The sequence below is a fragment of the Heterodontus francisci genome, unplaced genomic scaffold (genome assembly GCF_036365525.1).
Source record: "Heterodontus francisci isolate sHetFra1 unplaced genomic scaffold, sHetFra1.hap1 HAP1_SCAFFOLD_56, whole genome shotgun sequence".
In the NCBI taxonomy this organism is placed as follows: domain Eukaryota; kingdom Metazoa; phylum Chordata; class Chondrichthyes; order Heterodontiformes; family Heterodontidae; genus Heterodontus; species Heterodontus francisci.
This window is the reverse complement of record NW_027141174.1, coordinates 3897422-3919999: the sequence shown is the minus strand read 5'-3', so window position 1 is coordinate 3919999 and position 22578 is coordinate 3897422.

Below are 22578 nucleotides of genomic sequence, written 5' to 3'. Positions count from 1 at the left end.
ATGGCGTTTTCACAGTGCATCAGGATCCTGCCAGGTGTGTATGGGGTTTTCACAGTCCATCAGTTTGCTTCCAGATGTGTATGGGGTATATATACAGTGGATCAGAATCCAGCCAGGTGTGTATGGGGTTTCACAGTTTATCAGGATCCTGCGAGGGCTGTATGGGGTTTTCACAGTGTATCAGGATCCTGCCAGGTGTGTATGGGGTTTTCACAGTGTATCAGGATCCTGCCAGGTGTGCATGTGGGTTTCACAGTTTATCAGCATCCTGCCTGGTGTGTATGGGGATATCACAGTGTATCAGGATCCTGCCAGGTGTGTATGTGGGTTTCACAGTTTATCAGGATCCTGCTTGGTGTGTATGGGTTTTCATAGTGGATGAGGATCCTGCCAGGTGTGTATCTGGGTTTCACAGTTTATCAGGATCCTGCCAGATGTGAATGGGGTTTCACAGTGGATCAGGATCCTGCCAGGTGTGTACGGGTTTTCACAGTGGATCAGGATCCTTCCAGATGTGTATGGAGCTTTCACAGTGGATCAGGATACTGCCAGGTGTGTATGGGGTTTTCACAGTGTATCAGGATCCTGCCAGGTGTGTCAGGGATTTCACAGTGTATCAGGATCCTGCCAGGTGTGTATGGGGTGTTCACAGTTTATCAAGGTCCTGCCAGGCGTGGATGGGGTTTTCACAGTGGATCAGGAGCCTGCCAGGTGTGTATGGGGGTTTCACTGTGTATCAGGATCCTGCCAGGTGTGTATGGGGTTTCTCAGTGTATCAGGATCCTGCCAGGTGTGTTTGGGGTTTCACAGTGTCTCAGGATCCTGCCAGATGTGAGTGGGGTTTCACTGTGTATCAGGATCCTGCCAGATGTGAATGGGATTTCACAGTGCATCAGGAACCTGCCAGGTGTGCACGGGGATTTCACAGTGCATCAGGCTCCTGCCAGGTGTGTATGGGGGTTTCACAGTATATCAGGTTCCTGCCAGGTGTGTATGGGGTTTCACAGTATATCAGGATCCTGCCAGGTGTGTAAGGGGGTTTCACTGTGGATCAGGATCCTGCCAGGTGTGTATGGGTTTCTCAGTGTATCAGGATCCTGCCAGGTGTGTATGGGGTTTCACAGTGTCTCAGGATCCTGCCAGATGTGAGTGGGGTTTCACTGTGTATCAGGATCCTGCCAGATGTGAATGGGATTTCACTGTGCATCAGGAACCTGCCAGGTGTGCACGGGGATTTCACAGTGCATCAGGCTCCTGCCAGGTGTGTATGGGGGATTCACAGTATATCAGGATCCTGCCAGGTGTGTATGGGGTTTCACAGTATATCAGGATCATGACAGGTGTGTATGGGGGTTTCACAGTTCATCAGGATCCTGCCAGGTGTGTATGGGGTTTGACAGTTTATCAGCATCCTGCCAGGTGCGTATGATGTTTTCACAGTGTATCAGGATCCTGCCAGATGTGTATGCGGTTTACACAGTGTATCAGGATCCTGCCAAGTGTGTATGGGGTTTTCGCAGTGGATCAGGATCCTGCCAGGTGTGTATGGGGTTTTCACAGTGGAAAAGGATCCTGCCAGGTGTGTGTGGGGTTTTCACAGTGTATCAGGATCCTGCCAGGTGTGCATCTGGGTTTCACAGTTTATCAGCATCCTGCCTGGTGTGTATGTGGGTTTCACAGTTTATCAGGATCCTGCTTGGTGTGTATGGGTTTTCACAGTTTATCAGGCTCCTGCCAGGTGTGCATGTGGGTTTCACAGTTTATCAGGATCCTGCCAGATGTGAATGGGGTTTCACAGTGGATCAGGATCCTGCCAGGTGTGTACGGGTTTTCACAGTGGATCAGGATCCTGCCAGATGTGTATGGAGCTTTCACAGTGGATCAGGATACTGCCAGGTGTGTATGGGGTTTTCACAGTGTATCAGGATCCTGCCAGGTGTGTCAGGGATTTCACAGTGTATCAGGATCCTGCCAGGTGTGTATGGGGTGTTCACAGTTTATCAAGGTCCTGCCAGGCGTGAATGGGGTTTTCACAGTGGATCAGGAGCCTGCCAGGTGTGCATGGGGGTTTCACTGTGTATCAGGATCCTGCCAGGTGTGTATGGGTTTTCTCAGTGTATCAGGATCCTGCTAGGTGTGTATGGGGTTTCACAGTGTCTCAGGATCCTGCCAGATGTGAATGGGATTTCACAGTGCATCAGGAAACTGCCAGGTGTGCACGGGGATTTCACAGTGCATCAGGCTCCTGCCAGGTGTGTATGGGGGTTTCACAGTATATCAGGATCCTGCCAGGTGTGTATGGGGTTTCACAGTGTATCAGGATCCTGCCAGATGTGAGTGGGGTTTCACTGTGTGTCAGGATCCTGCCAGATGTGAATGGGATTACACTGTGCATCAGGAACCTGCCAGGTGTGCACGGGGATTTCACAGTGCATCAGGGTCCTGCCAGGTGTGTATGGGGGTTTCACAGAATATCAGGATCCTGCCAGGTGTGTATGGGGTTTTCACAGTCCATCAGTTTGCTTCCAGATGTGTATGGGGTATATATACAGTGGATCAGGATCCTGCCAGGTGTGTATGGGGTTTCACAGTTTATCAGGTTCCTGCCAGGGGTGTATGGGGTTTTCACAGTGTATCAGGATCCTGCCAGATGTGAATGGGATTTCACTGCGTATCAGTATCCTGCCAGATGTGAATGGTGTTTCACAGTGGATCAGGATCCTGCCAGGAGTGTACGGGGTTTTCACAGTGTATCAGGATCCTGCCAGATGTGTATGGAGATTTCACAGTGGATCAGGATCCTGCCAGATGTGAATGAGTTTTTCACAGTGAATCAGGATCCTGCCAGATGTGTATGGGGTTTTCACAGTGCATCAGGATCCTTCCAGATGTGCATGTGTGTTTCACAGTGTATCTGGATCCTGCATCGTGTTTATGGGGTTTCACAGTTTATCAGGATCCTGCCAGGTGTGTATGGGGTTTTCACAGTGTATCAGGATCCTGCCATGTGTGAATGGGGTTTTCACAGTGTATCAGGATCCTGCCAGGTATATATGTGGGTTTCACAGTTTATCAGGACACTGCCAGGTGTGTCTGGGGTTTTCACAGATTATCAGGATCCTGCCAGGTGTGTATGGGGGGTTCACAGTTTATCAGGATCCTGCCTGGTGTGCATGTGGGTTTCACAGTTTATCAGGATCCTGCCAGATGTGAATGTGGTTTTCACAGTGCATCAGGATCCTGTCAGATGTGTATGGGGTTTTCACAGTCCATCAGTTTGCTTCCAGATGTGTATGGGGTATATAAACAGTAAATCAGGATCCTGCCAGGTGTGAATGGGGTTTCACAGTTTATCAGGATCCTTCCAGGGGTGGATGGGGTTTTTACAGTGTATCAGGATCCTGCCAGGTGTGTATGGGGTTTTCAGAGTGGATCAGGATCCTGCCTGGTGTGTTTGGGGATTTCACAGTGTATCAGGATCCTGCCAGGTGTGTATGTGGGTTTCACAGTTTATCAGGATCCTGCTTGGTGTGTATGGGTTTTCACAGTGGATCAGGATCCTGCCAGGTGTGTATGTGGGTTTCACAGTTTATCAGGATCCTGCCAGATGTGAATGGGGTTTCACAGTGGATCAGGATCCTGCCAGGTGTGTACGGGTTTTCACAGTGGATCAGGATCCTGCCAGATGTGTATGGAGATTTCACAGTGGATCAGGATACTGCCAGGTGTGTATGGGTGTTTCACAGTGTATCAGGATCCTGCATCGTCTGTATGGGGTTTCACAGTTTATCTGGTTCCTGCCAGGTGTGTATGGGGTTTTCACAATGTATCAGGATCCTGCCAGGTGTGTATGGGGTTTTCACAGTGCATCAGGATCCTGCCAGGTGTGTATGTGGGTTTCACAGTTTATCAGGACACTGCCAGGTGTGTCTGGGGTTTTCACAGATTATCAGGTTCCTGCCAGGTGTGTATGGGGGTTTCACAGTTTATCAGGATCCTGCCTGGTGTGTATGTGGGTTTCACAGTTTATCAGGATCCTGCCAGATGTGAATGGCGTTTTCACAGTGCATCAGGATCCTGCCAGGTGTGTATGGGGTTTTCACAGTCCATCAGTTTGCTTCCAGATGTGTATGGGGTATATATACAGTGGATCAGAATCCAGCCAGGTGTGTATGGGGTTTCACAGTTTATCAGGATCCTGCGAGGGCTGTATGGGGTTTTCACAGTGTATCAGGATCCTGCCAGGTGTGTATGGGGTTTTCACAGTGTATCAGGATCCTGCCAGGTGTGCATGTGGGTTTCACAGTTTATCAGCATCCTGCCTGGTGTGTATGGGGATATCACAGTGTATCAGGATCCTGCCAGGTGTGTATGTGGGTTTCACAGTTTATCAGGATCCTGCTTGGTGTGTATGGGTTTTCATAGTGGATGAGGATCCTGCCAGGTGTGTATCTGGGTTTCACAGTTTATCAGGATCCTGCCAGATGTGAATGGGGTTTCACAGTGGATCAGGATCCTGCCAGGTGTGTACGGGTTTTCACAGTGGATCAGGATCCTGCCAGATGTGTATGGAGCTTTCACAGTGGATCAGGATACTGCCAGGTGTGTATGGGGTTTTCACAGTGTATCAGGATCCTGCCAGGTGTGTCGGGGTTTTCACAGTGTATCAGGATCCTGCCAGGTGTGTATGGGGTGTTCACAGTTTATCAAGGTCCTGCCAGGCGTGGATGGGGTTTTCACAGTGGATCAGGAGCCTGCCAGGTGTGTATGGGGGTTTCACTGTGTATCAGGATCCTGCCAGGTGTGTATGGGGTTTCTCAGTGTATCAGGATCCTGCCAGGTGTGTTTGGGGTTTCACAGTGTCTCAGGATCCTGCCAGATGTGAGTGGGGTTTCACTGTGTATCAGGATCCTGCCAGATGTGAATGGGATTTCACAGTGCATCAGGAACCTGCCAGGTGTGCACGGGGATTTCACAGTGCATCAGGCTCCTGCCAGGTGTGTATGGGGGTTTCACAGTATATCAGGTTCCTGCCAGGTGTGTATGGGGTTTCACAGTATATCAGGATCCTGCCAGGTGTGTAAGGGGGTTTCACTGTGGATCAGGATCCTGCCAGGTGTGTATGGGGTTTCTCAGTGTATCAGGATCCTGCCAGGTGTGTATGGGGTTTCACAGTGTCTCAGGATCCTGCCAGATGTGAGTGGGGTTTCACTGTGTATCAGGATCCTGCCAGATGTGAATGGGATTTCACTGTGCATCAGGAACCTGCCAGGTGTGCACGGGGATTTCACAGTGCATCAGGCTCCTGCCAGGTGTGTATGGGGGATTCACAGTATATCAGGATCCTGCCAGGTGTGTATGGGGTTTCACAGTATATCAGGATCATGACAGGTGTGTATGGGGGTTTCACAGTTCATCAGGATCCTGCCAGGTGTGTATGGGGTTTGACAGTTTATCAGCATCCTGCCAGGTGCGTATGATGTTTTCACAGTGTATCAGGATCCTGCCAGATGTGTATGCGGTTTACACAGTGTATCAGGATCCTGCCAAGTGTGTATGGGGTTTTCACAGTGGATCAGGATCCTGCCAGGTGTGTATGGGGTTTTCACAGTGGAAAAGGATCCTGCCAGGTGTGTGTGGGGTTTTCACAGTGTATCAGGATCCTGCCAGGTGTGCATCTGGGTTTCACAGTTTATCAGCATCCTGCCTGGTGTGTATGGGGATTTCACAGTGTATCAGGATCCTGCCAGGTGTGTATGTGGGTTTCACAGTTTATCAGGATCCTGCTTGGTGTGTATGGGTTTTCACAGTTTATCAGGCTCCTGCCAGGTGTGCATGTGGGTTTCACAGTTTATCAGGATCCTGCCAGATGTGAATGGGGTTTCACAGTGGATCAGGATCCTGCCAGGTGTGTACGGGTTTTCACAGTGGATCAGGATCCTGCCAGATGTGTATGGAGCTTTCACAGTGGATCAGGATACTGCCAGGTGTGTATGGGGTTTTCACAGTGTATCAGGATCCTGCCAGGTGTGTCAGGGATTTCACAGTGTATCAGGATCCTGCCAGGTGTGTATGGGGTGTTCACAGTTTATCAAGGTCCTGCCAGGCGTGAATGGGGTTTTCACAGTGGATCAGGAGCCTGCCAGGTGTGCATGGGGGTTTCACTGTGTATCAGGATCCTGCCAGGTGTGTATGGGTTTTCTCAGTGTATCAGGATCCTGCCAGGTGTGTATGGGGTTTCACAGTGTCTCAGGATCCTGCCAGATGTGAATGGGATTTCACAGTGCATCAGGAAACTGCCAGGTGTGCACGGGGATTTCACAGTGCATCAGGCTCCTGCCAGGTGTGTATGGGGGTTTCACAGTATATCAGGATCCTGCCAGGTGTGTATGGGGTTTCACAGTGTATCAGGATCCTGCCAGATGTGAGTGGGGTTTCACTGTGTGTCAGGATCCTGCCAGATGTGAATGGGATTACACTGTGCATCAGGAACCTGCCAGGTGTGCACGGGGATTTCACAGTGCATCAGGGTCCTGCCAGGTGTGTATGGGGGTTTCACAGAATATCAGGATCCTGCCAGGTGTGTATGGGGTTTCACAGTATATCAGGATCCTGCCAGGTGTGTATGGGGGTTTCACAGTTTATCAGGATCCTGCCAGGTGTGTATGGGGGATTGACAGTTTATCAGCATCCTGCCAGGTGCGTATGGGGTATATATACAGTGGATCAGGATCCTGCCAGGTGTGTATGGTGTTTTCACAGTGTATCAGGATCCTGCCAGATGTGTATGCGGTTTACACAGTGTATCAGGATCCTGCCAAGTGTGTCTGGGGTTTTCACAGTGGATCAGGATCCTGCCAGGTGTGTATGGTGTTTTCACAGTGGATAAGGATCCTGCCAGGTGTGTGTGGGGTTTTCACAGTGTATCAGGATCCTGCCAGGAGTGTATGGGGTTTTCACAGTCCATCAGGATCCTGCCAGGTGTATCTGGGGATTTCACAGTTTATCAGGATCCTGACTGGTGTATATGGGGGTTTCACAGTTTATCAGGATCCTGCCAGGTGTGTATGTGGGTTTCACAGATTATCAGGATCCTGCCAGATGTGAATGGGGTTTCACTGTGTATCATGATCCTGCCAGATGTGAATGGGGTTTCACTGTGCATCAGGAACCTGCCAGGTGTGTACGGGGATTTCACAGTGCATCAGGCTCCTGCCAGTTGTGTATGGGGGTTTCACAGTACATCAGGCTCCTGCCAGGTGTGTATGGGTTTTCACAGTATATCAGGATCCTGCCAGGTGTGCATGGGGGTTTCACAGTTTGTCAGGATCCCGCCAGGTGTGTATGGGGGTTTCACAGTTTATCAGCATCCTGCCAGGTGCGTATGGGGTTTCACAGTATATCAGGATCCTGCCAGGACTGTATGGGGGTTTCACAGTTTATCAGGATCCTGCCAGGTGTGTCTGGGGGATTGACAGTTTATCAGCATCCCGACACGTGCGTATGGGATATCTATACAGTGGATCAGGATCCTGCCAGGTGTGTATGGTGTTTTCACAGTGTATCAGGATCCTGCCAGGTGTGTATGCGGTTTAAACAGCGTATCAGGATCCTGCCAAGTGTGTATGGGGTTTTCACAGTTGATCTGGATCCTGCCAGGTGTGTGTGGGGTTTTCTCAGTGGATCAGGATCCTGCCAGGTATGTGTGGGGTTTTCACAGTGCATCAGGATCATTCCAGATGTGTATGTGTGTTTCACAGTGTATCAGGATCCTGCATCGTGTGTATGGGGTTTCACAGTTTATCAGGATCCTGCCAGGTGTGTATGGGGTTATCACAGTGTACCAGGATCCTGCCAGATGTGTATGGGGTTTTCACAGTGTATCAGGATCCTGCCAGGTGTGTATGTGGGTTTTACAGATTATCAGCATCCTGCCTGGTGTGTATGGGGATTTCACAGTGTATCAGGATCCTGCCAGGTGTGCATGTGGGTTTCACAGTTTATCAGGATCCTGCCTGGTGTGTATGGGGTTTCACAGTGGATCAGGATCCTGCCAGGTGTGTACGGGGTTTTCACAGTGGATCAGGATCCTGCCAGATGTGTATGGAGTTTTTACAGTGGATCAGCATCCTGCCAGATGTGTCTGGGGTTTTCACAGTGTACCAGGATCCTGCCAGGTGTGTATGGGGTTTCACAGTGTATCAGAATCCTGCCAGGTGTGTATGGGGTTTCACAGTGCATCAGGATCGAGCCAGATGTGAATGGGGTTTCTCTGTGTATCAGGATCCTGCCAGATGTGAATGGGGTTACACAGTGCATCAGGAACCTGCCAGGTGTTTACGGGGATTTCACAGTGCATCAGGCTCCTGCCAGGTGAGTATGGGGGTTTCACAGTATATCAGGATCCTGCCAGGTGTGTATGGGTTTTCACAGTGTATCAGGTTCCTGCCATGTGTGTATGAGGGTTTCACAGTTTATAAGGATCCCGCCAGGTGTGTATGGGGGTTTCACAGTTTATCAGCATCCTGCCAGGTGCGTATGGGGTATATACAGGGGATCAGGATCCTGCCAGGTGTGTCTGGGGTTTTCACAGATTATCAGGATCCTGCCAGGTGTGTATGGAGTTATCACAGTGCATCAGGATCCTGTCAGATGTGTATGGGGTTTTCACAGTCCATCAGTTTGTTTCCAGATGTGTATGGGGTATATATACAGTGGATCAGGATCCTGCCAGGTGTGTATGGGGTTTCACAGTTTATCAGGATCCTGCCAGGTGTGTATGGGGTTTTCACAGTGTATCAGGATCCTGCCAGATGTGAATGGGATTTCACTGCGTATCAGGATCCTGCCAGATGTGAATGGTGTTTCACAGTCGATCAGGATCCTGCCAGGTGTGTACGGGGTTTTCACAGTGTATCAGGATCCTGCCAGATGTGTATGGAGATTTCACAGTGGATCAGGATCCTGCCAGATGTGAATGAGGTTTTCACAGTGCATCAGGATCCTGCCAGATGTGTATGGGGTTTTCACAGTGTATCAGGATCCTGCATTGTGTGTATGGGGTTTCACAGTTTATCAGGATCCTGCCAGGAGTGCATGGGGTTTTCACAGTGTATCAGGATCCTGCCAGGTGTGTATCGGGTTTTCACAGTGTATCAGGATGCTGCCAGGTGTGTATGTGGTTTTCACAGTTTATCAGGACACTGCCAGGTGTGTCTGGGATTTTCACAGATTATCAGGATCCTGCCAGGTGTGTATGTGGTTTTCACAGTTTATCAGGACACTGCCAGGTGTGTCTGGGGTTTTCACAGATTATCAGGATCCTGCCAGGTGTGTATGGGGGTTTCACAGTTTATCAGGATCCTGCCTGGTGTGTCTGTGGGTTTCACAGTTTATCAGGATCCTGCCATATGTGAATGGGGTTTTCACAGTGCATCAGGATCCTGTCAGATGTGTATGGGGTTTTCACAGTCCATCAGTTTGCTTCCAGATGTGTATGGGGTATAATAACAGTGGATCAGGATCCTGCCAGGTGTGTATGGGGTTTCACAGTTTATCAGGATCCTGCCAGGGGTGTATGGGGTTTTCACAGTGTATCAGGATCCTGCCAGATGTGAATGGGATTTCACTGCGTATCAGTATCCTGCCAGATGTGAATGGTGTTTCACAGTGGATCAGGATCCTTCCAGGAGTGTACGGGGTTTTCACAGTGTATCAGGATCCTGCCAGATGTGTATGGAGATTTCACAGTGGATCAGGATCCTGCCAGATGTGAATGAGTTTTTCACAGTGAATCAGGATCCTGCCAGATGTGTATGGGGTTTTCACAGTGCATCAGGATCCTTCCAGATGTGCATGTGTGTTTCACAGTGTATCTGGATCCTGCATCGTGTTTATGGGGTTTCACAATTTATCAGGATCCTGCCAGGTGTGTATGGGGTTTTCACAGTGTATCAGGATCCTGCCATGTGTGAATGGGGTTTTCACAGTGTATCAGGATCCTGCCAGGTATATATGTGGGTTTCACAGTTTATCAGGACACTGCCAGGTGTGTCTGGGGTTTTCACAGATTATCAGGATCCTGCCAGGTGTGTATGGGGGGTTCACAGTTTATCAGGATCCTGCCTGGTGTGCATGTGGGTTTCACAGTTTATCAGGATCCTGCCAGATGTGAATGTGGTTTTCACAGTGCATCAGGATCCTGTCAGATGTGTATGGGGTTTTCACAGTCCATCAGTTTGCTTCCAGATGTGTATGGGGTATATAAACAGTAAATCAGGATCCTGCCAGGTGTGAATGGGGTTTCACAGTTTATCAGGATCCTGCCAGGGGTGGATGGGGTTTTTACAGTGTATCAGGATCCTGCCAGGTGTGTATGGGGTTTTCAGAGTGGATCAGGATCCTGCCTGGTGTGTTTGGGGATTTCACAGTGTATCAGGATCCTGCCAGGTGTGTATGTGGGTTTCACAGTTTATCAGGATCCTGCTTGGTGTGTATGGGTTTTCACAGTGGATCAGGATCCTGCCAGGTGTGTATGTGGGTTTCACAGTTTATCAGGATCCTGCCAGATGTGAATGGGGTTTCACAGTGGATCAGGATCCTGCCAGGTGTGTACGGGTTTTCACAGTGGATCAGGATCCTGCCAGATGTGTATGGAGATTTCACAGTGGATCAGGATACTGCCAGGTGTGTATGGGTGTTTCACAGTGTATCAGGATCCTGCATCGTCTGTATGGGGTTTCACAGTTTATCTGGTTCCTGCCAGGTGTGTATGGGGTTTTCACAATGTATCAGGATCCTGCCAGGTGTGTATGGGGTTTTCACAGTGCATCAGGATCCTGCCAGGTGTGTATGTGGCTTTCACAGTTTATCAGGACACTGCCAGGTGTGTCTGGGGTTTTCACAGATTATCAGGTTCCTGCCAGGTGTGTATGGGGGTTTCACAGTTTATCAGGATCCTGCCTGGTGTGTATGTGGGTTTCACAGTTTATCAGGATCCTGCCAGATGTGAATGGCGTTTTCACAGTGCATCAGGATCCTGCCAGGTGTGTATGGGGTTTTCACAGTCCATCAGTTTGCTTCCAGATGTGTATGGGGTATATATACAGTGGATCAGAATCCAGCCAGGTGTGTATGGGGTTTCACAGTTTATCAGGATCCTGCGAGGGCTGTATGGGGTTTTCACAGTGTATCAGGATCCTGCCAGGTGTGTATGGGGTTTTCACAGTGTATCAGGATCCTGCCAGGTGTGCATGTGGGTTTCACAGTTTATCAGCATCCTGCCTGGTGTGTATGGGGATATCACAGTGTATCAGGATCCTGCCAGGTGTGTATGTGGGTTTCACAGTTTATCAGGATCCTGCTTGGTGTGTATGGGTTTTCATAGTGGATGAGGATCCTGCCAGGTGTGTATCTGGGTTTCACAGTTTATCAGGATCCTGCCAGATGTGAGTGGGGTTTCACTGTGTATCAGGATCCTGCCAGATGTGAATGGGATTTCACAGTGCATCAGGAACCTGCCAGGTGTGCATGGGGATTTCACAGTGCATCAGGCTCCTGCCAGGTGTGTATGGGGGTTTCACAGTATATCAGGTTCCTGCCAGGTGTGTATGGGGTTTCACAGTATATCAGGATCCTGCCAGGTGTGTAAGGGGGTTTCACTGTGGATCAGGATCCTGCCAGGTGTGTATGGGGTTTCTCAGTGTATCAGGATCCTGCCAGGTGTGTATGGGGTTTCACAGTGTCTCAGGATCCTGCCAGATGTGAGTGGGGTTTCACTGTGTATCAGGATCCTGCCAGATGTGAATGGGATTTCACTGTGCATCAGGAACCTGCCAGGTGTGCACGGGGATTTCACAGTGCATCAGGCTCCTGCCAGGTGTGTATGGGGGATTCACAGTATATCAGGATCCTGCCAGGTGTGTATGGGGTTTCACAGTATATCAGGATCCTGCCAGGTGTGTATGGGGGTTTCACAGTTTATCAGGATCCTGCCAGGTGTGTATGGGGTTTGACAGTTTATCAGCATCCTGCCAGGTGCGTATGATGTTTTCACAGTGTATCAGGATCCTGCCAGATGTGTATGCGGTTTACACAGTGTATCAGGATCCTGCCAAGTGTGTATGGGGTTTTCACAGTGGATCAGGATCCTGCCAGGTGTGTATGGGGTTTTCACAGTGGAAAAGGATCCTGCCAGGTGTGTGTGGGGTTTTCACAGTGTATCAGGATCCTGCCAGGTGTGCATCTGGGTTTCACAGTTTATCAGCATCCTGCCTGGTGTGTATGGGGATTTCACAGTGTATCAGGATCCTGCCAGGTGTGTATGTGGGTTTCACAGTTTATCAGGATCCTGCTTGGTGTGTATGGGTTTTCACAGTTTATCAGGCTCCTGCCAGGTGTGCATGTGGGTTTCACAGTTTATCAGGATCCTGCCAGATGTGAATGGGGTTTCACAGTGGATCAGGATCCTGCCAGGTGTGTACGGGTTTTCACAGTGGATCAGGATCCTGCCAGATGTGTATGGAGCTTTCACAGTGGATCAGGATACTGCCAGGTGTGTATGGGGTTTTCACAGTGTATCAGGATCCTGCCAGGTGTGTCAGGGATTTCACAGTGTATCAGGATCCTGCCAGGTGTGTATGGGGTGTTCACAGTTTATCAAGGTCCTGCCAGGCGTGAATGGGGTTTTCACAGTGGATCAGGAGCCTGCCAGGTGTGCATGGGGGTTTCACTGTGTATCAGGATCCTGCCAGGTGTGTATGGGTTTTCTCAGTGTATCAGGATCCTGCCAGGTGTGTATGGGGTTTCACAGTGTCTCAGGATCCTGCCAGATGTGAATGGGATTTCACAGTGCATCAGGAAACTGCCAGGTGTGCACGGGGATTTCACAGTGCATCAGGCTCCTGCCAGGTGTGTATGGGGGTTTCACAGTATATCAGGATCCTGCCAGGTGTGTATGGGGTTTCACAGTGTATCAGGATCCTGCCAGATGTGAGTGGGGTTTCACTGTGTGTCAGGATCCTGCCAGATGTGAATGGGATTACACTGTGCATCAGGAACCTGCCAGGTGTGCACGGGGATTTCACAGTGCATCAGGGTCCTGCCAGGTGTGTATGGGGGTTTCACAGAATATCAGGATCCTGCCAGGTGTATATGGGGTTTCACAGTATATCAGGATCCTGCCAGGTGTGTATGGGGGTTTCACAGTTTATCAGGATCCTGCCAGGTGTGTATGGGGGATTGACAGTTTATCAGCATCCTGCCAGGTGCGTATGGGGTATATATACAGTGGATCAGGATCCTGCCAGGTGTGTATGGTGTTTTCACAGTGTATCAGGATCCTGCCAGATGTGTATGCGGTTTACACAGTGTATCAGGATCCTGCCAAGTGTGTCTGGGGTTTTCACAGTGGATCAGGATCCTGCCAGGTGTGTATGGTGTTTTCACAGTGGATAAGGATCCTGCCAGGTGTGTGTGGGGTTTTCACAGTGTATCAGGATCCTGCCAGGAGTGTATGGGGTTTTCACAGTCCATCAGGATCCTGCCAGGTGTGTCTGGGGATTTCACAGTTTATCAGGATCCTGACTGGTGTATATGGGGGTTTCACAGTTTATCAGGATCCTGCCAGGTGTGTATGTGGGTTTCACAGATTATCAGGATCCTGCCAGATGTGAATGGGGTTTCACTGTGTATCATGATCCTGCCAGATGTGAATGGGGTTTCACTGTGCATCAGGAACCTGCCAGGTGTGTACGGGGATTTCACAGTGCATCAGGCTCCTGCCAGTTGTGTATGGGGGTTTCACAGTACATCAGGCTCCTGCCAGGTGTGTATGGGTTTTCACAGTATATCAGGATCCTGCCAGGTGTGCATGGGGGTTTCACAGTTTGTCAGGATCCCGCCAGGTGTGTATGGGGGTTTCACAGTTTATCAGCATCCTGCCAGGTGCGTATGGGGTTTCACAGTATATCAGGATCCTGCCAGGACTGTATGGGGGTTTCACAGTTTATCAGGATCCTGCCAGGTGTGTCTGGGGGATTGACAGTTTATCAGCATCCCGACACGTGCGTATGGGATATCTATACAGTGGATCAGGATCCTGCCAGGTGTGTATGGTGTTTTCACAGTGTATCAGGATCCTGCCAGGTGTGTATGCGGTTTAAACAGCGTATCAGCATCCTGCCAAGTGTGTATGGGGTTTTCACAGTTGATCTGGATCCTGCCAGGTGTGTGTGGGGTTTTCTCAGTGGATCAGGATCCTGCCAGGTATGTGTGGGGTTTTCACAGTGCATCAGGATCATTCCAGATGTGTATGTGTGTTTCACAGTGTATCAGGATCCTGCATCGTGTGTATGGGGTTTCACAGTTTATCAGGATCCTGCCAGGTGTGTATGGGGTTATCACAGTGTACCAGGATCCTGCCAGATGTGTATGGGGTTTTCACAGTGTATCAGGATCCTGCCAGGTGTGTATGTGGGTTTTACAGATTATCAGCATCCTGCCTGGTGTGTATGGGGATTTCACAGTGTATCAGGATCCTGCCAGGTGTGCATGTGGGTTTCACAGTTTATCAGGATCCTGCCTGGTGTGTATGGGGTTTCACAGTGGATCAGGATCCTGCCAGGTGTGTACGGGGTTTTCACAGTGGATCAGGATCCTGCCAGATGTGTATGGAGTTTTCACAGTGGATCAGCATCCTGCCAGATGTGTCTGGGGTTTTCACAGTGTACCAGGATCCTGCCAGGTGTGTATGGGGTTTCACAGTGTATCAGAATCCTGCCAGGTGTGTATGGGGTTTCACAGTGCATCAGGATCGAGCCAGATGTGAATGGGGTTTCTCTGTGTATCAGGATCCTGCCAGATGTGAATGGGGTTACACAGTGCATCAGGAACCTGCCAGGTGTTTACGGGGATTTCACAGTGCATCAGGCTCCTGCCAGGTGAGTATGGGGGTTTCACAGTATATCAGGATCCTGCCAGGTGTGTATGGGTTTTCACAGTGTATCAGGTTCCTGCCATGTGTGTATGAGGGTTTCACAGTTTATAAGGATCCCGCCAGGTGTGTATGGGGGTTTCACAGTTTATCAGCATCCTGCCAGGTGCGTATGGGGTATATACAGGGGATCAGGATCCTGCCAGGTGTGTATGGTGTTTTCAACGTGTATCAGGATCCTGCCAGGTGTGTATGGGGTTTTCACAGTGTATCAGGATCCTGCCAAGTTTGTATGGGGTTTTCACAGTGGATCAGGATCCTGCCAGGTGTGTATGGGGTTTTCGCTGAGGATCAGTATCCTGCCAGGTGTGTGGGCTTTTCACAGTGTATCAGGATCCTTCCAGATGTGTATGGGGTTTTCACAGTGTATCAGGATCCTGCCAGATGCGAATGGGGTTTCACTGCGTATCAGGATCCTGCCAGATGTGAATGGTGTTTCACAGCGGATCAGGATCCTGCCAGGTGTGTACGGGGTTTTCACAGTGTATCAGGATTTTGCCAGATGTGTATGGAGATTTCACAGTGGATCAGGATCCTGCCAGATGTGAATGAGGTTTTCACAGTGCATCAGGATCCTGCCAGATGTGCATGGAGTTTTCACAGTGCATCAGGATCCTTCCAGATGTGTATGGGTGTTTCACAGAGTCTAAGGATCCTGCATCGTGTGGATGGGGTTTCACAGTTTATCAGGTTGCTGCCAGGTGTGTATGGGGTTTTCACAGTGTATCAGGATCCTGCCAGGTGTGTATGGGGTTTTCACAGTGTATCAGGATCCTGCCAGGTGTGTATGTGGGTTTCACAGATTATCAGGATCCTGCCAGGTGTGTCTGGGATTTTCACAGTATATCAGGATCCTGCCGGTTGTGTATGGGGGTTTCACAGTTTATCAGGATCCTGCCAGGTGTGTATGTGGGATTCACAGTTTATCAGGATCCTGCCAGATGTGAATGGGGATTCACAGTGGATCAGGATCCTGCCAGGTGTGTCAGGGATTTCACAGTGTATCAGGATCCTGCCAGGTGTGTATGGGGAGTTTACAGTTCATCAAGGTCCTGCCAGGCGTGTATGGAGTTTTCACAGTGGATCAGGATCCTGCCAGGTGTGTATGGGGGTTTCACTGTGCATCAGGATCCTGCCAGGTGTGTATGGGGTTTCAATGTGTATCAGGATCCTGCCAGGTGTGTATGGGGTTTCACAGTGTATCAGGATCCTGCCAGATGTGAGAGGGGATTCACTGTGTATCAGGATCCTGCCAGATGTGAATGGGTTTTCACTGTGCATCAGGAACCTGCCAGGTGTGCACGGGGATTTCACAGTGCATCAGGCTCCTGCCAGGTGTTTTTGGGGGTTTCACAGTATATCAGGATCCTGCCAGATGTGAATGGTGTTTCACAGTGGATCAGGATCCTGCCAGATGTGTATGGGGTTTTCACAGTGCATCAGGATCCTTCCAGATGTGTATGGGTGTTTAACAGTGTATCAGGATCCTGAATCGTGTGCATGGGGTTTCACAGTTTATCAGGTTCCTGCCAGGTGTGTCCGGGGTTTTTACAGTTTTCAGGATCCTGCCAGGTGTGTATGGGGGTTCCACAGTTTATCAGGATCCTGCCAGGTGTGCATGTGGGTTTCACAGTTTATCAGGATCCTGCCAGATGTGAATGGGGTTTTCACAGTGCATCAGGATCCTGCCAGATGTGTATGGGGTTTTCACAATCCGTCAGGTTCCTTCCAGATGTGTGTGGGTGTTTCATAGTGTATCGGGATCCTGCATCGTGTGTATGGGGTTTCACAGTTTATCAGGATCCTGCCAGGTGTGTCTGGGGTTTTCACAGTGTATCAGGATCCTGCCAGGTGAGTATGGGGTTTTCACAGTGTATCAGGATCCTGCCAGGTGTGTATGTGGGTTTCACAGTTTATCAGCATCCTGCCTGGTGTGTATGGGGATTTCACAGTGTATCAGGATCCTGCCAGGTGTGTATGGGGTTTTCACAGTGTATCAGGATGCTGCCAGGTGTGTATGTGGGTTTCACAGTTTATCAGCATCCTGCCTGGTGTGTATGGGGGTTTCACAGTTTATCAGGATCCTGCCTGGTGCGTATGGGGTTTCACAGTGGATCAGGATCCTGCCAGGTGTGTATGTGGGTTTCACAGTTTATCAGGATCCTGCCAGATGTGAATGGGGTTTCACGGTGGTTCAGGATCCTGGCAGGTGTGTACGGGGTTTTCACAGTGGATCAGGATCCTGCCAGATGTGTATGGAGTTTTCACAGTGGATCAGGATCCTGCCAGGCGTGTATGGGATTTTCAGAGTGGATCAGGATCCTGCCAGGAGTGTCAGGGATTTCACAGTGTATCAGGATCCTGCCAGGTGTGTGTGCAGTGTTCACAGTTTATCAAGGTCCTGCCAGGCGTGTATGGAGTTTTCACAGTGGATCAGGATCCTGCCAGGTGTGTATGGGGGTTTCACAGTGTACCAGGATCCTGCCAGGTGTGTATGGGGTTTCACAGTGTATCAGAATCCTGCCATGAGTGTATGGGGTTTCACAGTGCATCAGGATCGAGCCAGATGTGAATGGGGTTTCTCTGTGTATCAGGATCCTGCCAGATGTGAATGGGGTTACACAGTGCATCAGGAACCTGCCAGGTGTTTACGGGGATTTCACAGTGCATCAGGCTCCTGCCAGGTGAGTATGGGGGTTTCACAGTATATCAGGATCCTGCCAGTTGTGTGGGTTTTCACAGTGTATCAGGTTCCTGCCATGTGTGTATGAGGGTTTCACAGTTTATAAGGATCCCGCCAGGTTTGTATGGGGGTTTCACAGTTTATCAGCATCCTGCCAGGTGCGTATGGGGTATATACAGGGGATCAGGATCCTGCCAGGTGTGTATGGTGTTTTCAACGTGTATCAGGATCCTGCCAGGTGTGTATGGGGTTTTCACAGTGTATCAGGATCCTGCCAAGTTTGTATGGGGTTTTCACAGTGGATCAGGATCCTGCCAGGTGTGTATGGGGTTTTCGCAGAGGATCAGGATCCTGCCAGGTGTGTGGGCTTTTCACAGTGTATCAGGATCCTGCCAGATGTTTATGGGGTTTTCACAGTGTATCAGGATCCTGCCTGATGCGAATGGGGTTTCACTGCGTATCAGGATCCTGCCAGATGTGAATGGTGTTTCACAGCGGATCAGGATCCTGCCAGGTGTGTACGGGGTTTTCACAGTGTATCAGGATTTTGCCAGATGTGTATGGAGATTTCACAGTGGATCAGGATCCTGCCAGATGTGAATGAGGTTTTCACAGTGCATCAGGATCCTGCCAGATGTGCATAGAGTTTTCACTGTGCATCAGGTTCCTTCCAGATGTGTATGGGTGTTTCACAGACTCTAAGGATCCTGCATCGTGTGGATGGGGTTTCACAGTTTATCAGGTTCCTGCCAGGTGTGTATGGGGTTTTCACAGTGTATCAGGATCCTGCCAGGTGTGTATGTGGTTTTCACAGTGTATCAGGATCCTGCCAGGTGTGTATGTGGGTTTCACAGATTATCAGGATCCTGCCAGGTGTGTCTGTGATTTTCACAGTATATCAGGATCCTGCCGGTTGTGTATGTGGGTTTCACAGTTTATCAGGATCCTGCCAGGTGTGTATGTGGGATTCACAGTTTATCAGGATCCTGCCAGATGTGAATGGGGATTCACTGTGTATCAGGATCCTGCCAGATGTGAATGGTGTTTCAATGTGCATCAGGAACCTGCCAGGTTTGTTCGGGGATTTCACAGTGCATAAGGCTCCTGCAAGGTGTGTATGGGGGATTCACAGTATATCAGGATCCTGCAAGGTGTGCATGGGTGTTCACAGTTTATCAGCATCCTGCCAGGTGCGTATGGGGTATATACAGTGGATCTGGATCCTGCCAGGTGTGTATGGGGTTTTCACAGTGTATCAGGATCCTGCCAGGTGTGTATGGGGTTTTCACAGTGGATCAGGATCCTGCCAGGTGTTTATGGGGTTTTCACAGTGTATCAGGATCCTGCCAGGTGTGTGTGGGGTTTTCACAGTGTATCAGGATCCTGCCAGTTGTGTATGGGGTTTTCACTGTGCATCAGGATCCTGCCAGGTGTGTATGGGGTTTTCACAGCGTATCAGGATCCTGCCAGGTGTGTATGTGGGTTTTGCATATTATCAGGATCATGCCAGGTGTGTATGGGGGTTTCACAGTGTATTAGGTTCCTGCCAGGTGTGTATGTGGGTTTCACAATTTATCAGGATGCTGCCAGGTGTGTCTGGGGTTTTCGCAGTTTATCAGGATCCTGCCAGGTCTGTATGGGTGTTTCACAGTTTATCAGGATCCTGCCAGGTGTGTATGTTGGTTTCACAGTTTAACAGTTTCCTGCCAGGTGTGTATGGGGGTTTCACAGTTTATCAGGATCCTGCCAGGTGTGTATGTGGGATTCACAGTTTATCAGGATCCTGCCAGATGTGAATGGGGTTTTCACAGTGCATCAGGATCCTGCCAGATGTGTATGGGATTTTCACAGTGCATCAGGATCTTTCCAGGTGTGTCTGGGGGTTTCACAGTGTATCATGATCCTTCCACGTGTGTATGGGTTTTCACAGATTATCAGGATCCTGCCAGGTGTATATGTGGGTTTCACAGTTTATCAGGATACTGCCTGGTGTGTCTGGGGTTTTCACAGTGTGTCAGGATCCTTCCAGGTGTGTATGTGGGTTTCACAGTGTATCAGGCTCCTGCCAGGTGGGTCTGTGGGTTTCACAGTTTATCAGGATCCTGCCTGGTGTGTATGGGGTTTCACAGTGGATCAGGATCCTGCCACGTATGTATCGGGTTTTCACAGTGTATCAGGATCCTGCCAGGTGTTTATGGGGGTTTCACAGTTTATCAGGATCCTGCCAGGTGTGTATGTGGGTTTCACAGTTTATCGGGATCTTGCCAGGTGTGTATGGGGGTTTCACAGTTCATCAGGATCCTGCCAGGTGTGTATGGGGGTCTCAGTTTATCAGGATCCTGCCGTGTGTGTGGGGGCTTCACAGTTCATCAGGATCCTGCCAGGTGTGTATGTGGGTTTCACAGTGTATCAGGAAACTGCCAGATGTGAATGGGGTTTTCACAGTGCATCAGGATCCTGCCAGATGTGTATGCGGTTTTCACAGTGCATCAGGATCCTTCCAGATGTGTGTGGGGTTTTCACAGTGTATCAGGATCCTGCATCGTGTGTATGGGGTTTTCACAGTGCATCAGGATCCTGCCAGGTGTGTATGGGGTTTTCACAGTGTATTTGGATCCTGCCAGGTGTGTGTGGGGTTTTCACACTGTATCAGGATACTGCCAAGAGTGTATGGGGTTCTCACAGTGTATCAAGATCCACCCCAGTGTGTATGGGGTTTTCACAGTGGATCAGGATCCTGCCAGGTGTGTATGCGGTTTTCACAGTGGATCAGGATCCTGCCAGGTGTGTATGGAGTTTTCACAGTGGATCAGGATCCTGCCAGGTTTGTGCGGGGTTTTCACAGTGTATCAGGATCCTGCCAGGTGTGTATGAGGTTTTCACAGTCCATCAGGTTCCTGCCAGGTGTGTATGGGGTTTTCACAGTGTATCAGGATCCTGCCAGGTGTGTTTGGTGTTTTCACTGTGCATCAGGATCCTGCCAGGTGTGTATGGGGCTTTCACAGTGTATCGGGATCCTGCCAGGTGTTTATGTGTGTTTCACAGTTTATCAGGATCATGCCAGGTGTGTATGGGGGTTTCACTGTGTATCAGGATCCTGCCAGGTGTGTTTGTGGGTTTCACAGTTTATTAGGATGCTGCCAGGTGTGTCTGGGATTTTCGCAGTTTATCAGGATCCTGCCAGGTCTGTATGGGGGTTTCACAGTTTATCAGGCTCCTGCCAGGTGTGTATGGGGGTTTCACAGTATATCTGGATCCTGCCAGGTGTCTATGGGGTTTCACAGTGCATCAGGATCCTGCCAGGTGTGTATGGGGCTTTCACAGTGTATCAGGATCCTGCCAGGTGTGTATGTGGGTTTCACAGTTTATCAGGATCATGCCAGGTGTTTATGGGGGTTTCACAGTGCATCAGGATCCTGCCAGGTGTGTATTGGGCTTTCACAGTGTATCAGGATCCTGCCAGGTGTATATGTGGGTTTCACAGTGTCTCAGGCTCCTGCCAGGTGTGTATGTGGGTTTCACAGTTTATCAGGATCCTGCCTGGTGTGTATGGGGTTTCACAGTGGATCAGGATCCTGCCACGTGTGTATGGGGTTTTCACAGTGTATCAGGATCCTGCCAGGTGTTTATGAGGGTTTCACAGTTTATCAGGTTCCTGCCAGGTGTATGTGGGTTTCACAGATTATCAGGATCCTGCCAGGCGTGTATGGGCGTTTCACAGTTCATCAGGATCCTGCCAGGCGTGTATGGGGGTCTCGCAGTTTATCAGGATCCTGCCAGGTGTGTCTGGGGGCTTCACAGTTCATCAGGATCCTGCCAGGTGTGTATGTGGGTTTCACAGTGTATCAGGAAACTGCCAGATGTGAATGGGGGTTTCACAGTGCATCAGGATCCTGCCAGATGTGGATGGCGTTTTCACAGTGTATTTGGATCCTGCCAGGTGTGTGTGGGGTTTTCACAGTGCATCAGGATCCTGCCAGGTGTGTATGGGGTTTTCACAGTGTATTTGGATCCTGCCACGTGTGTGTGGGGTTTTCACAGTGTATCAGGCTCCTGCCAGGTGTGTATGAGGGTTTCACAGTTTATCAGGATCCTGCCTGGTGTGTTTGGGGTTTCACAGTGGATCAGGATCCTGCCACGTGTGTATGGGGTTTTCACAGTGTATCAGGATCCTGCCAGGTGTTTATGGGGGTTTCACAGTTTATCAGGATCCTGCCAGGTATGTATGTGGGTTTCACAGTTTATCAGGATCCTGCCAGGTGTGTATGGGGGCTTCACAGTTCATCGGATTCCTGCCAGGTGTTTCTGGGGGCTTCACAGTTCATCAGGATCCTGCCAGGTGTGTATGTGGGTTTCACAGTGGATCAGGAAACTGCCAGATGTGAATGGGGTTTTCACAGTGCAACAGGATCCTGCCAGATGTGTATGGGGTATTCACAGTGCATCAGGATCCTTCCAGATGTGTGTGGGGGTTTCACAGTGTATCAGGATCCTGCATCGTGTGTATGGTGTTTTCACAGTGCATCAGGATCCTGCCAGGTGTGTATGGGGTTTGCACAGTGTATTTGGATCCTGCCAGGTGTGTGTGGGGTTTTCACAGTGTATCAGTATACTGCCAGGTGTGCAGGGGTTTTCACAGTGTATCAGGATCCTCCCGAGTGTGTATGGGGTTTTCACAATGGATCAGGCTCCTGCCAGGTGTGCATGTGGGTTTCACAGTGGATCAGGATCCTGCCACGTGTGTATGGGGTTTTCACAGTGTATCAGGATCCTGCCAGGTGTTTATGGGGGTTTCACAGTTTATCAGGATCCTGCCAGGTGTGTATGTGGGTTTCACAGTTTTTCAGGATCCTGCCAGGTGTGTATGGGGGTTTCACAGTTCATCAGGATCCTGCCAGGTGTG